Genomic DNA, 14,873 nt, shown 5'->3' with positions numbered 1-14,873 from the left:
ACTGTGTAACAGAATTGGCTCCTGTCTATTACAGCACCTTGGAAATGTATAATATGTGATTGTATTTATGGAATGAGTCTTTGTAATATTGTAACATTGTATGAAATTGTGTATATCTTTGTATTTGGATCATGATAGTGTAATTAAATTTTGATATATATAGTATACAGTTGAGGGGTTCCTGGGAGTTTTCCCTCTGTATCTTGGTGTTTTGGAATAAATCCCATTTAGTATTGTTGTTGCTTCTGAGTAGACCTATGGACCTGTATATGGAAATGATTTGATCTTTGAATAAAATCCATTTGACTAAGTGCTGGAGTCTTACTGCAAATGGGCCAGAGATCTGTCTGCTGTATCCTTTCATCCATAACCTGACACCAACAACCAGATTTCCCTGCAGTGTGCGTGCTCGGGTGCACTCGTGCAGGAATTCTCCTATCTCGGTGCAAGGCATTTCTTCTGGGGTGCAGAAGGGCAGCCCTGTCTTCCTGCTCAGCCAGTGCCTGAGGAGCTTTGAGTTCAGCCCCATCAGCGGGGACATTTCTCTCTCTGCCTTCCCCCCCACCCATCCCTCTCAATGTAAGCCTTGGGCGAAGCTTCTGGGAGCAAGAGACACTCTAGCTGGCTGGGGAGCAGCGAGCTCCCATCTGATCTTTTGTCCTCCTTGCTCCCTCCTTTCTTGCTTGCTTCCTGCCCCCCCTATGTACTAAAAGGAATGACAGGAGGATTGCCCATTGGAAATAATAGGAGAGGCTTGAAGGCCCATTGGAGATAATGGGAGCCAGGGATGCCAATTTGTTTGCCTGGGCTCCATTGAAATGCATCACAACACAAAAAAAGTTGCAAAGAAAATGTGGAATAGATTTTCCATAAAAGTCTCTGGGACGGATGGAATACTCTGGGAGTGGAATGACAACCCCCTAGAGTGCAATAACAGTCCCTAGCTGTAGAGTTTGTGCTCCAGGACCAGAAGGACAGGTTTCAGAGTGGAATGACAGTTCTTGGAATAGGCTCAGTGCTCTGGGACTGGAAGGGCAGCCCCCAGAGTGCAGTGCAATGACAGCCCCTGGGAGTAGAAGAAGCGTTCTGGGACTGGAATGACAGGCACCAGACTGGAATGACAGACCCTGGGAGGAGCAGAAGTGTTCTGGGACTGGAATGACAACTCCCAGAGTGCAATGACAGCCCCTCAGAGCAGAATCTGTGCTCTTGGAAGGAATGACAGGTTGCACAGTGGAATGACAGCCCCTGGTAGTAGAGAAGCATTCTTGGAGTGGAATTACAGGCACCACAATGGAATGACAGCCCCGGGAGTAGCAGAAGTTTTCTTGGACTGGAATGACAGCCCCAGAGTGGAATGACAGCCCCTAGGAATAGAACCTGTGCTCAGGGACTGGAATGACAGGTCAAAGAGTGGAACAACTGCTTCTGGGAATAGGGTCAGGGCGCTGGGACTGGAATGACACCCCCTGTCATTCCACACCCACTGCCATTCCAGTCCCAGTCCACTGATTCTTCTCCCAGGGACTGTCATTCCACTCTGGGGCCTGTGTTGATAGATCAAGATGGGTAGCTGTGTTTGTCTGCAGCAGTAGAAAAAAGCAAGAGTCCAGTAGTACCTATAAGACTAACAAAATTCGTGGTAGGGTGTGAGCTTTCATGAGCCACAGCTTCACTATTGGACTCTTGCACTTTTTTTTGTGTTGTCATGCATTTCAATGGAGCCCTTCACTGTTCCTTCTCTCATTCCCTAGTTTACATATATCACCCCACCACCACCCTCTCCCCCAATAGTTTATTTCAATATTTACACACCACATGCTTCACTGTCAGCTGCCATTCACTTCAAACCCAAGTGGGGGAGAGAAGGATGAGCATGGAGGGTAGTTCTCGAAAGGGATCTCTGACAAAGATGATCAATATTTTAAGGCTTGGAGAGGGTCGGAGAGAAACAGAAGGCTTCAGCTCAGTCTCCCCCTTCCAAACATCTCTCTCCTCCAAGCAGGCCCTGTAAGAGAAGCCCTCCGTCTACTGCCAAGAGTCTCTGGGTTCAGAGAGAGGTGGGCAGAAAGAGAGAGGGGAACTTTTTTACACACACGCAGAAAAGGAGGTGTGCTCAAAGCTTCAATGCAAGTTGTTGTTTCTGCTCACAAAACAGATTTTTGGATCACAATAAGAAAAACAAAGATTGTTGTTATTCTCACACTTATTTAAAAAATTAAAATTTAAAATTTAAATTAAGAAATAAAAATTAAATTTAAAATGTAAAAAGTAAAAAGTTTCAAGTTTTGTGCTTTTCATTTTTCCTACATTTCTTCGGGGGGGGGGGGGGCACAAGTAGGTATCTCACCTCAGGCGCCAGAAATCCTGGCACTGGCCCTGCTCTCTCTCTCACACACACTATTTGCAAAGGAATCTAAAGTGCTCTGAGGCAGGCACAAATCACCCCAAAATAAAGCTAGGTCTCTGAAATTGTTCAGTTCCTTCAGGATGATTGTGAGTCACAGTGCCAGACATGAACATCCTGCTACGGGCCAGTTTTAAGGGTCCTAGTTTTATTTTTTAGGTGTGTTATGCCTGCCACAGGCAACCTGAGCTTTTCACTGCCAAGAGAATGAGGCAAGGGTGTCTGGAATTAACCTGTCCAGGATGTTCCAATTCGCTTAGTTTTGGACCCAACAATTCCCACCATCATTTAGAAGCTAGCGAGCATTTCTGAGGGTCTTCGCTTATTTTCAGAAATGTTGGCTGGGGGCCAATTTTGAGGCACCTAGATTTATTTTCTGTTGAGTTATGGTTGCCCAAGGCAACCATAGCTCCTGATGTACGCAACAAGTGGTCAGGGCTTTCTGGAGATTTTTTGCACCAGGATTTTTCAATACCCTTCATGCTCAATATGGCAAATTCCACAATCATCCTGAAGTGGATGGCCAATTTTGAGTCTCCAAACCTGAGTTTTGGGGGAATTATACCTGCCCCAGAGAACAATTGCTTCCACAATAAAAAACAAGGGGGTGTGAAGGTTTCTGGGGATTGTGCAGACCAGGACATTTTGATGCCTTCCTGTTTGGCACTGCAACACCCATGATCATCTTGGGAGGCACCAAGCTTTTATTTTCTGAGCATTTAACCTTACCGTATCTGAACACAGAGGATGGAAAGATAGATGTATAGGTCTTTTTATTATTATAGACTAGAGATGGGCCTGCTCAGTTCTCTTGCCAACCCCCTTACCTATCTGCATTCAGAATAATTAACGATAGTACAAATATTCAGGGGTCATTTCATAGAAAAAGAGCTGCAGGAACTCATTAGCATAACTTAGCATACCCCACACCCCTTGATCAGGCCGAAATGGCCAGGATTTGGCTGCTGCCAGATGGGGGAGTGCTGCCTCACCTGGCAGTGGCCTGATGAGGGCCCTTTTGACCCAATCCAGAATGAAACGGGCCCAAAATGGCCAGTTGAAGCACATTTTGGCCTGGATTGGGCCCAAAACAGCCCAGATCTTATCCGTGCTCAGCAGGGGAGGGGGCCCCACCAGGCATCGAACCAATCCTGGCCAGTTTTGGTCCTGATCTCGGCCAAAACATGCCCCAAATGGCCAAAAATGGTGCTGGGAGAGGGAGGCTTCCCCCACCCATCACCAACCAAATCCTGGCCGTTTCAGCCACAATCCGATCAGAAAATGGCCAAAAATGGCCAAAAGTGGCCATTTTGGGCCTTTCAGGCCCAGATCATGGCTTAAAGAACCCAGATCAGGTCAGAGCTGGGCAGGGGAACCCTTCCCTGCCCGGCACTGATCCGGTCCAGACTGTTTGGACCGTGATCCGGGCTCAAAAGGGTCCAAAAGGGCTGAAAATGTCCCTTTGCGGCCCTTTTGGGCCAGAATCAGAGCTGAAATGACTGGGACTTCCCCCACCCAGCATTGACCCGATTCGGGCCATTTCGGCCCCGATTCGAGCACCTTCAGCCCCGAAATGGGCCCATTTGTACCCATTTCAGCACAGATTGGGCCCAAAATGGCTGGCACCGTGTTGGTGCCAAGCAGGGGAGGCTTCCCCCACCCAGCACCAACCCAATCCATTTTGGCCCCAATCTTGGCTGTTTCAGCCCCTATTTAGGCCGAAATGGGCCCCAAATGGCCAAAAATGGCTGTTTTGGTCCTGTTTCATCCCAGATCGTGGATGAAATGGCCGAGATCGGGTTGGTGCCAGCAATGGAAGGTTTCCCCACCTGGCAATGACCTGATCCCATACATTTTGGCCCAGATTCGGGCCATTTTATCCCCAATCAATGCCTAAACAGCCCTAACGTCAGGTGGGTGGGGCCACTTGACTTGGGGGAACTGTCGGAACACCATTCTGGTGCGTTCCCCCTCAAAATCAGCCCTGCAAATACTGAATAAGTAACAGGAGAAATAATGGCAGGCTTAGGGCCAAAAAACTGGCCATCAAAAGTTGTGGAATTCTATGCCTGACGCATTTCCTCTCACATAAGCAAATGCAATTGTAAAGGGCAGTTAATTCTCACATAATGAGAACTGGAAGGAGGGAGGGGTAAGGAGTGACAGAGGGTCTGTCCAACTACTGCCCTTCTGGAGCTGAGTCATTCTCTCAAAGCAGGAGACCAGAAAGTGAGAATGACTAGGGGTAAATGGAGAGATTCTGTCAAAGCCTCTATGGGTGTCTACTCAAGGGAGGAGGAGGGGAGAAACTGCCCTTTCCCCTTTGCTCATTAGGAAGAGAGACAGTGAGCAAAGGTTAGCTTCATTAATTCCTTACTTCATTCTTCGTATCATCTGTTCCCTTTTGTTCAACTCAGGCCTTAAAATAATAAGGTACCACTTGGGGAAAAAGATACAACCCAGTAGCCCAGCACTGGAAGCCAAGATAGAGAAGATCTCCACAGCTACCATGTACTTCCCTTTTGTGCTCAGGTAGGTTGGAACAAAACACAACCAAACACTGCAAAAGATCAGCATGCTGAAGGTGATGAACTTGGCTTCGTTGAAACTGTCGGGCAACTTCCTGGCTAGGAAAGCCACAGTCAAGCTGATGAGGGACAGAAGTCCTAAGTAGCCCAAAACACTGTAAAACATGATGGCAGACCCTTCATTACATTCTGCTACCATCTCTCTCTTCAGGGACTGCATGTCTAAATCTGGGAATGGGGGAGAGGTCGCTAACCACAAGGTACAAATGCCTGCTTGAATCAGGGTGCAAAGAAGGATAATGGAGTTGGCCAGTCTTTTCCCCACCCACTTCCTCATGCTGGACCCTGGTTTGGTGGCCATGAAAGCTACAACCACCGTTATAGTTTTGGCCAGCACACAAGAAACAGCCACTGAGAAGACTATGCCAAAAGTAGATTGTCGGAGCAAACAAATCACCGTTGTAGGTTGTCCAAGGAACAGCAAAGAAGAAACAAAGCAGAGCAACAGAGAGATTAGTAAGGTATAAGTGATATCCCTGTTATTGGCTTTTACTATGGGCGTATCTCTGTACTTCACAAAAATTCCCAGCACCAGCACCGTGATTAGGGAAAAAGAAGTTGTAACTGAGGCTAAACTGACCCCTAGGGGCTCTGTATGACAGAAAACTGATATTCTTGAGAATGCATTCATCTTGGTCCTTGCTTGGATAGTGATCTTCTGGGCATCTGATACAGTCCTCCATATCTAAAAGAAAGAAAGAAATAGAGCTCTTTCATTTTTAACACATCTGGTTAATTTCCAAGTGAAGTTGATGCCATAGAAACCTTCCAGACTTTTTTGGACCTTGACTTCTTACTCCTGGTTCTTGTGCTGGAGGGCATCATATAAAAGGCATTTTGAATTATTGTTGTTGTTACTGTTGCCTTCTTTATATATATGTTAGAGACAAGCACAACGCAAAATATGAACCAAAGTTCGTGATGAACCAGGCTGGTTCGTGGTTCATGAACCAGTGATTCTTCAGAGCCCATTTCTGACGAACTACCATGAACTTTAGGCTGGTTCATTTGGTTTGTTTTTTGGTTTGTCACTGCAGACAGCTTGGCGTCGATCAATCAGTTTCCTCAGCAACAGGGGATGGACTTCATGCAAACCTGCTGACCTGGAAGTGGCCTTCTGCTGGCCTGGAAGTGACTTTCTGCTGACCTGGAAGTGATGATTTGCTGACCTGGATGTGACATTTTTACGAACCAAATGAACCAGTTTGTGAACCGGGGCAGGTTTGTGAAAGTTTGTGGTTTGTGGTTCATGAAAGGAGACAAACCGCAAACTGCATGGTTCTTTCCCCCCCCGGTTCGTACCCATATATATTATGGGGGGGAAGGGTTGACTATTCCCCAGAATGGAGAGCTTGAGTGACAAGCTGCTTCTTCTTCTCTGATTGGTCAGCACGAGCTGAAAAAAAACTATATGATCAACCGAATGTGGAATGCCAGGGCTTGGATTTTTGTATTACTCTATACCAGAGTTTCTGTTCATTACAACCAGTCTGAAGCCAGTCAGTTCATTTCTAATAGAATTTGGAGTCAGGGAATCTGACAAGAAGAGTCAGACCGGTTCACATTTAGAGTGAAGGGAGAAGACTCCTTTGCCTTAAATGTATTACTGTCATGAGGAAGTCTTCTATTTAAGAATTCCAAGCTTAAGCATCAGCATAAACTGAAGTATGCTTTACACAGACACCAGAGAACTGGGAGTGTGTTTTGGATGAGAGTGATTGGGTAGTGTGTTGAGATGTCCTTTCAACCAAAAAAGAAGAGAGTTTATATATCTTCTGAGGTGAAGAAGATAGTTCCTGCTCAGTTTTGAGGGGGGGGTTGCTCTGAGGAGAACTCCAGGTCTGTTGTGAAGGGAAAATAGTTTTAGACAACTTGGGAGACAAAAATTTGCTCTAGTTTCAGGGTAGGAGTGAGTTAGGTGCACAAAGAAAGTGACTAACTCCAGAAAACCTGAACTGTCATAGGAAACTTCCTGAAGAAATGTTGCTGTAACTAAATTCCTAAGTAAACCACCCCTCACTGTTAAGAACCAAGAATATATGTAAATAAGCTTGCCTGTTACATACATTGCCTGTTACATAGTGTATTCAGTAATACCAACAAAATTTTACTCCCATGCTTCCATCTAGGGGTGTGTGCTTCGGGAATCTGATTCGGGTTAAAAACCTGAATCGGGCCCAATTTGGAAAGATTCAGTATTTCTGAATTGATTCGGAAATACCAAAACAAAGCTTTCCGAAGCAATTTGGATTGCTTTGGAAAGCTTTGGGGCAGCTGGGAGCAGTAGTTTACCGTCTGTTTGCATTTGCAAACAGCCAGCAAAGTTCTGTAGCAATTTCAAGCCTCCAGCGCTTTTTTAGGAGAGCGGAGGGGGGAGAAGAAGTGAGTGACTCGCTCCAACCTCCTCCTAACCCCTCCCATCTTGTAAAAAAAGGCAGGAATCTTGAATAAGCTTCAGAATTTTGCTGGCTGTTTGCAATGCAATGCAATGCAATGCAAGCAGTCAGCAAAGTCTGCTGAGATTCCCGCCTAATTTATAGGTTAGGAGGGGTGAGGAGGGTTGAGTGAGTGCAAGGGTGAGGAGGGAGGGGATGAAGGAAGGAAAGGGGGAGTTAGGAGTGTCCAATCCCGCTGCTGCATTCTCCTTCCAGGAGATTCTCCTTCCAGGAGATGTAGCAGGGGATTTAAATTAGAGGCTGGCCTTTGGGCCAGCTCCATTCAGTTCCCGATGGCCTAGTGAGACTGAACGACTCCCACTGTTGTTGGTAGAGGCTCTCTGTCTTCAATTTGGCTGCCCTGCTGGAGGACTTCACCTGGAGGATTCCTGCCTGCCTGCCTGACCATTGCTGGACTGCAGCAGTGGTGAAAGAGTCAGTGACTCTCAGGGTTTTCTCTGGGGGGGATTTTTTTGGTTGTCTGCATGGGTGGCAGGGGGAAGGGGAGGGATTGTTTTTAAAAAGTTGATTTAAATTAATCTTTCTTTTGGGGGGGATTTTTGCATCTTTGTGTGGTGCGTAAGCAGCTTCTGGCTGGGGCATTTGTTTGAGGGGGAGGCTGGTATTGTGTTAAAGGTTTAAACTTTATAGTTTATAGTTGGGGCTTTTATTTTCCAGTTGTTAAAGGTGTAAAGGGTTAGGGGCTTGACTGTTCTTGTTGTTTCAGAAGTTCACTGTTGGGAGTTTGAAGTTTCATTTCTGCTTTTGGTGAGGGTGGGGGGAATTGTTTCTGTTTAGATTGTTAGAAAAGTTTGTTGTGTTGGGAGTTTGAGTTTTTTTCACTGTTTTTGGTGAGGGGGGGGACTGTTCCTTGTTTGAATTGGTTTTAAAGTTTATTGTTGGGTGTTTGAGTTCTGTTCCAGCTGTTTTGGGGGGGAGGGAACTGGTATTGTTTTTAAATGTGTCTCTGTGTGTGTGTGTCAGTTGTAGGTAGGGTTCAGGTCGGGGCTTGCTTGTGGGTTCTGATTTTATTTGCGGTGTGTTTAAAGGGTTGGGCCTGAGTTTTTAATTTCAATTAAACTTGCTGATTGCTTCTTTGCTCTCTCTCTCTCTCTTTCTCTCTCTCTCTGTGTGTGTGTGTGTGTGTGTGTGTGTGTAGGGGAGTTGGGGTTCAGAGGGGGCTGGCTTGGGGGTGTAGATGGCTTTAACTGTTGTTAGTTGTTATATTGCAAATTTTACAGTTGTTATTTGAGTTGATGTTCCTCATAGTTTGAGTTACAGTTAAGCTTTGTTGTTTGCTAATTGCTACTGTTGTTCTGCTTGTTGGGTTGTTGCTTGTGTTAGAAGTTATAGCAGTGTTTGTTAACTTTGGTTTACTTGGATAAATTACTTTATATTTAAATAGTGGAGTTAGATAGGTAGGCTAGTGGTAGGCTGCTGCTGTCATTGACTACTATTGCCCTCTAAAATAAATTGTTAGGGGACGAAGATTAGTTTCCCCCAATAAGTAGGCTTCAGTAGGAAAAGATCTAGGTACACTTACATTCTGTTCAAATTATATATATACACACACACACACACACAGAGGCTGCCCATTAGTAGTTGGGTTTCTCTGTCCATCTCTGGGACCCTTGGAGCCAGGCAGGGCATAGTAGTTGTGTGATGGGTCTTTCTTTATACTGGGGTTTAGGATCAGCTTGATTCCTGAAGAGGAATTTAGCTGTTTGGTAGGTTTAGGTTCCCTGCTGCTGAGGCTCCCCCTCCTCCAGTGGTTGAGACACAGCCGCTGGAAGAGGGGCAGCATGTGGTGTCTCCTGGGATGGACGTGGGACACATGACTTTTCCTGCATTCCTGCTCACCCCAGAGACCCGGCAGATGTTGGAGGAACTCCAGGAGGAACCCCCTGCTGGGTGGTCCTCTCCTGTTTTCTCTGAGGCCAGCAGCAGGCCGCTCATGGCTGTGCAGGAGGAGAGGATGTTGGAGGAAGAGGAAGAGACTGTGGTGGAAGAGCCCACATCTCAGCTGCTTCATCCTCAGCCCTCTCCAACTGCCCAGCCAAGAGTAAGACACGGTGTGTCTGGCCCGAGCACCTCACTGGAGGTGTCTGCTGGGGGGCCCATAAGCACCTCACCTGTGTAGCATGGGCCCCGTTACCGCTGATATCTAGAATCACTTCCAAAGAATGAAGGACCCCTGGTTTGCCCAGTGCTGGCATTGTAGGCAATGTATTAGTCGTGGCAGGGATGTGAACAATCTCTCCACATCTGGAATGAAGAACCACCTGAAGAGGCAACATCAGGCAGTGCTTCTTTGAGGGGAGAGTTCAAGTGGCACCACGTGAATGCCAGCTAGGCAGAAGGAGGCAGGCTCCGCTGGTGCTCTCCCCGCATGGGTTCCTGTAGAGAAGGGACACCAAGCCTCTCTGATGGAGATGCTTGGTATGCAGGGAACTAGTGTGCCCAGAGAGGGGATCCAGAGGAAACAGGCACATCACGCACCGTATCATCAAAATGATTGCTCATGATGGCCAGCCATTTGCCCTAGTTGATCAACTGAGCTTCCAGGAGCTGCTCCAGGATCTTGCTCCCTGCTATGCTATCCCTGTTTGCACGACATTGAGCAGGGCCATGGTAGCCTCGTTTCACAGGGCTGCCAGGGACCACGTGAAGGCACAGTTGTCCCACACTGCCAGGAGAACTGTGCACTTCACGTCCAATATCTGGACCTGCTCTAGTGTGCAGCATTCGTACCTCTCACTTACTCCACACTGGTGGCAACACGAGGACCTTCAGGGTAGGGGTGGGGTGCCCAGCGTTAGGCAAGGACAGATGGGAGATTGTTCGGCTGGCTACCACAAGGCCTTGCTCAATGCCAAGGTTCTTGACGTGTCACACATGGCAGAGAACATTGCGGCCACCTTGAGGAGGGAATTGGACAACTGGATAGACGAGGGCACTGTCACTATGGAATGCATGGTGATGGATGGTGGCCAGAACATGAGGACAGTAGCATACCAGGTGAGCTACAAGCAAGTTTACTGTGCGGCTCACAAACTTCACCTAGTGGTGAAAGATGCTCCTGGGGTGGGCTCCTCCCCAGAACCCCAGGACCCCATGACTTGTGCCTAGGGGTATGTGCTTTGGGTGTCCGATTCAGGTAAAATACCCAAATTGGACCCTATTTGTAAAGATTTGGGATTCCTGAATTGGGGTCAGCATGATGGCTCCAATTTGGGAATCCTGAATCAAAGATTTCACAAAGCATTTGGGTTGCTTCGGAAGCTTTGGGGCAACTTTAAAGGGTGCTTTGCAAGCAGCAGTTCCCTTTAAAGTATCAGCTGTTAGGCAGCTGGGGGAGTCCCCCCTCCACCATTTAACAGCTGATAGTATAAAGGGACCTGCCCTTGCAAGCTGGCAGGGCAACTTAATCTATCAGCTGTCAGGCAGCAGGGGGGGATCCCCCGAGTTGCCTGACAGCTGATAGTTTCAAGGGACTTGCCGCTTGTAAGCAGCAGGGCCCTTTAAACAGCCCAACCCCCACCTCCATAGCCCTAGCCCCCACCCCACCCCAGCCCCTCACCAGCTCCAGCCCCCCACTTATCTCTGATGTTGGGGGCGGGTGGTGAAGGCCTCCTCCACTGCCTTGCAGACCTGCAGCAGAGGAGAAGGGAAAAATGCCCTTTCTGCCATTTGAGGGGCAGAAAGGGCCCTTTTAGGCTTCACTGCCCATGTGGCAGCTGAGGAAGCCTAAAAGGGCCCTCCCACCCCTCAAATGACAGCTGTGGCAGTCATTTGAGGGGCAGGAGGGCCCTTTGCAGCCTCCTCTGCTGTCCTATGGGCCTGCGGGGCAGTGGAGGAAGCCTAAAAGGGCCCTCCTGCCCCTCAAATGACAGCCGCGGCAGTCATTTAAGGGACGGGACGGCCCTTTGCAACCTCCTCCACTGTCCTGTGGGCCTGCAAGGCAGCAAAGGAAGCCTAAAGGGGCCGTTTTTTGCCCCTCAAATGACAGCTGTGGCTGTCATTTGAGGGGCAGGAGGGCCCTTTGCAGGCTTCCGCCCTGCCCTGCGGGCCTACAGGGCAGCAGAGGAACCCAAAGAGAGCACTTTCCACCCCTCAAATGGCAGCTGTGGCTGCTATTTGAGGGGTGGAAAAGGCGTTTTTTTCCTTCTCCTTTGCTGCAGGTCTGCAAGGCAGTGGAGGAGGCCTTCACCACCCGCCCCCAACATCAGAGGTAAGGTAAGTGGGGGGCTGGGACTGGGGAGGGGCTGTGGTGGGGCTGGTTGCTGGGGCTATGGGGGTGAGGGTTGGGCTGTTTAAAGGGCCCTGCTGCTTGCAAGCAGCAAGTCCCTTTAAACTATCAGCTGGCAGGCGGCTGGGGGAGATCCCCCCTGCCACCTGCCAGCTGATTGTTTAAAGGTACCTGTGCTTAAACATGCAGGGGGGTGATGGGTGGGGGGTGGGGGTGCTGGGAGAAAACCCAGCCTCCTGAGTCACTTTGGAATGTTCCAAATATTTATGGAGCATTCTAAAGCGATGCAAACACCCAAATCCAAAGTTGCTTGCTGCTTCGGGTTTTGGGTGTTCCCGAATATTTGCCTGAATATTTTCAGGATGCATACCCCTTCTCATGACTTCCAGCATCTCCTGCAGAAATGTTGGAGGCTCACGAGTCATTTCTCATTCAGTGTGAAACCCACTCATGAACTGCGCCATAAGCAGGTCAGGACAGGGATGCTGGAACATGTCCTGATCTCTGACGTAGTCACTTGCTGGAACTCCACCTGTGCCATGCTGGTGCGCTTGGTGGAGCAGCAGGCCACAGTCCAGGCGTGGCTCTCAGGGAGCAATGCTGTGAGTCAGGTGGGTGAATTAAGCCAGGAGGATTGCCTCACCATCACCCAGACTGTGGAGGTCCTGAAGCCCTTCAAGGACTTCACTGTAGCAGTCTCGTCTGACATGGCAACCCTGGGTCTGGTCATTCCTCTGGTGCACATGCTACAGAGTTCACTGGCCTCCTTTGTAGACCCAGATGCACCATGTGCAAAAAGTGTTCCAGCAGTGTGCACGCTCATGAGAAGGCTGTAGCAGGGCATAGCTGCCAGGCTAACAACTCTCACACAGAAGAGGTTGTACATGTTGGCAACCATGTGCGACCTACGCATTAAGGGCACTTTCGCCGAGTGGGACAGGAACCTCACCCAAACCAGAGGTACCCTCTGGGCATTGGTGAGGCACAGACAGGCCAAGAGGAGATGCCTGTCATCAGAGGGGATGGGATAGGGGCCCAGCACTGTGGGTCCCTCTTGCGCCCCTTCTGAGCAGGCTCCCCCCATGGCCACCACTGGAATGTCCATGGAGATGGAGATGCTCGGGCAGGCCCTCGGCCCCTTTGGGATCATGAGTCGCGTGAGACAGGATTCGGTGGAGGCAGTGGTCAGAGACTACCTTGCAGAGCCCTGCGAGTTGCTGTCCACCAGCTACTAGGCTAAGAAGGAGGTGTTCTGGCCAGCACTCTCCCTTGAAGCGCAGTGGCTCCTCTCATGCACTCCAACGAGCATGGAGAGTGAGCGTGACTTTTCCTATGTGGGCAACATTGTCAGCCCACATTGCTCTTGCCTTCTCCCATGGAGAGATGAGCAGTTGGTCTTCCTTGAAGGTCAACTCTCGGCTCTTCGATTTCTCCGGAGTGGACTTCTAGAGTGACTGAGGTGAGCCCTCATTGTGGCCTGCATCCTCTGCAAGTCTGGGGCCTGGAGAATCACGCTCTTCCCTATATTAAACTTGTAGAAGTATATAAAAAAATCCAGCAGAAGGAGGGTGGGACTCAGTAGCAAAGGGAATGCACCGTGCAATTTGGCCTCCCCCCAACCCAAACAAGGAATTAAAAAAATGATCCAAAACTGTCACAGACTCCATGGGCACAAATTTATTGTGATAATTAATAACATGCCCCAGAAATGCTGATTGCCACTGGAGGGAGAGAGAGGTTAGATAGGAACTGGTTAGGTTAGGGAGACTTACAGCACACTAGCTATGCTGCTGTTTAATGTTGTTTAATGTTGTTTGATGTTATTGCATGTTGTTAAACTGTTCATGTTGAAGGGGTGGGGAAGGAGTGGGGCAGGTAGGGATGGTGCAGGTGGGGGCCAGCTGATGATGAAGGCTATGTCTCTGCCTCACAGGTGGTTTCCAGTTCATCCTGAAGCTGGAAGGGGGGGATGACGACCTCTGCAACTGTGCTCCACAAATGCCATTGTGTTGTGTGTGTGGCTAGGTACTGTTCTGCTTTGTGGTGTTTCCCCGCTGGCTGAACTGAAAGCCCAGCTGCAGGAAATGACAATGCTTCTGCTGGACTGAGAGCAGAACCACAAGTGACAAAAGGCACAGATTGGACACTTGTCTGCTTCCCTCAAGTTTTGATGGGAAATGTAGGCAGCTTGGCGGAATGTTGGACAAGTGACAGTTGAAAAGTCCATTGGACAGCAGTCAGAGAGCCAAGCTGAAAGACCAGGATGCCTACATTTCCCATCAAAACTTGAGGGAAGCAGACAAGTGTCCAATCTGTGCCTTTTGTCACTTGTGGTTCTGCTCTGAGTTGCAAGAATGTCCCCCCTGTCATTTTGGTTTGGGAGGAATGGATGCTTGCCTTCATTCTGTGCCAAGAAATAAAGTGTTTTTGCAAGTAATTGTGTTTTTGTGATTCTCTGGTTTGAAGTAAGCTGAGGTACTGTTGTGTGGGAGACTGTTGTGATGTCTTGTGTTGTGCCTTCATGCTGTGTAACGTAAAGCCAAGAAATAAATAAAGTGTTTTTGCAAGTAATTGTGATTTTGTGATTCTCTAGTTTGAAGTAAGCTGTGGTACTATTGTGTGGGAGACTGTTGTGCTGTCTTGTGTTGTGCCTTCATGCTGTGTAATGTAAAGCCAAGAAATAAATAAAGTGTTTTTGCAAGTAATTGTGTTTTTGTGATTCTCTGGTTTGAAGTAAGCTGTGGTACTATTGTGTGGGAGACTGTTGTGATGTATCAGATTAGTGTGCCTTTAAAGCTGTAACTGAAAGTTAAAAAAATATTTTTAACTTTATTCAATGTGTGTTTGTGTGTTGTTCTCTGGTGTGCAGATGAGTTCCCATCATAGGGAACAATGGGGGTGGCTGCAGGCCTGCTCTGGGGGTGGTAGGGAACTTTGGGGAGCATGTCTTTGGGTCTGTGGGGATGTTGGGGGGTGGATTTAGAGGGGGATTAGGCCTGTGGCTGTATATGCCACATTCCATGTGTTCCTGCTCTGGGAGTCTGGATTTTCCCATAACAGGAACCAATGGAGAGTGGCTGGCCAGTTACTGCAGGGGTGGTTAGGTTTGGGCGGGGGAGTGGTTCTGATGGGTTGCTTGGGGTGTGTGGTGTAGCCGGACGGTGGCTGTGGCCATTGGCAGCTCCATTTCATGT

At 48.5% G+C, this 14,873-nt stretch overlaps 1 pseudogene; it reads right to left on the bottom strand.

The window, feature by feature from the left end:
- Window positions 1-4,780: 4,780 nt before the first annotated feature.
- LOC129330274 (vomeronasal type-2 receptor 26-like) overlaps window positions 4,781-14,873 on the bottom strand; it is a 31,336-nt pseudogene continuing 21,243 nt past the window's right edge.

The sequence above is a fragment of the Eublepharis macularius genome, chromosome 5, assembly GCF_028583425.1.
Source record: "Eublepharis macularius isolate TG4126 chromosome 5, MPM_Emac_v1.0, whole genome shotgun sequence".
Lineage (NCBI taxonomy): Eukaryota > Metazoa > Chordata > Lepidosauria > Squamata > Eublepharidae > Eublepharis > Eublepharis macularius.
Note: the sequence above shows the minus strand (reverse complement) of the source record. Positions and strands in the feature narration are given on the sequence as shown.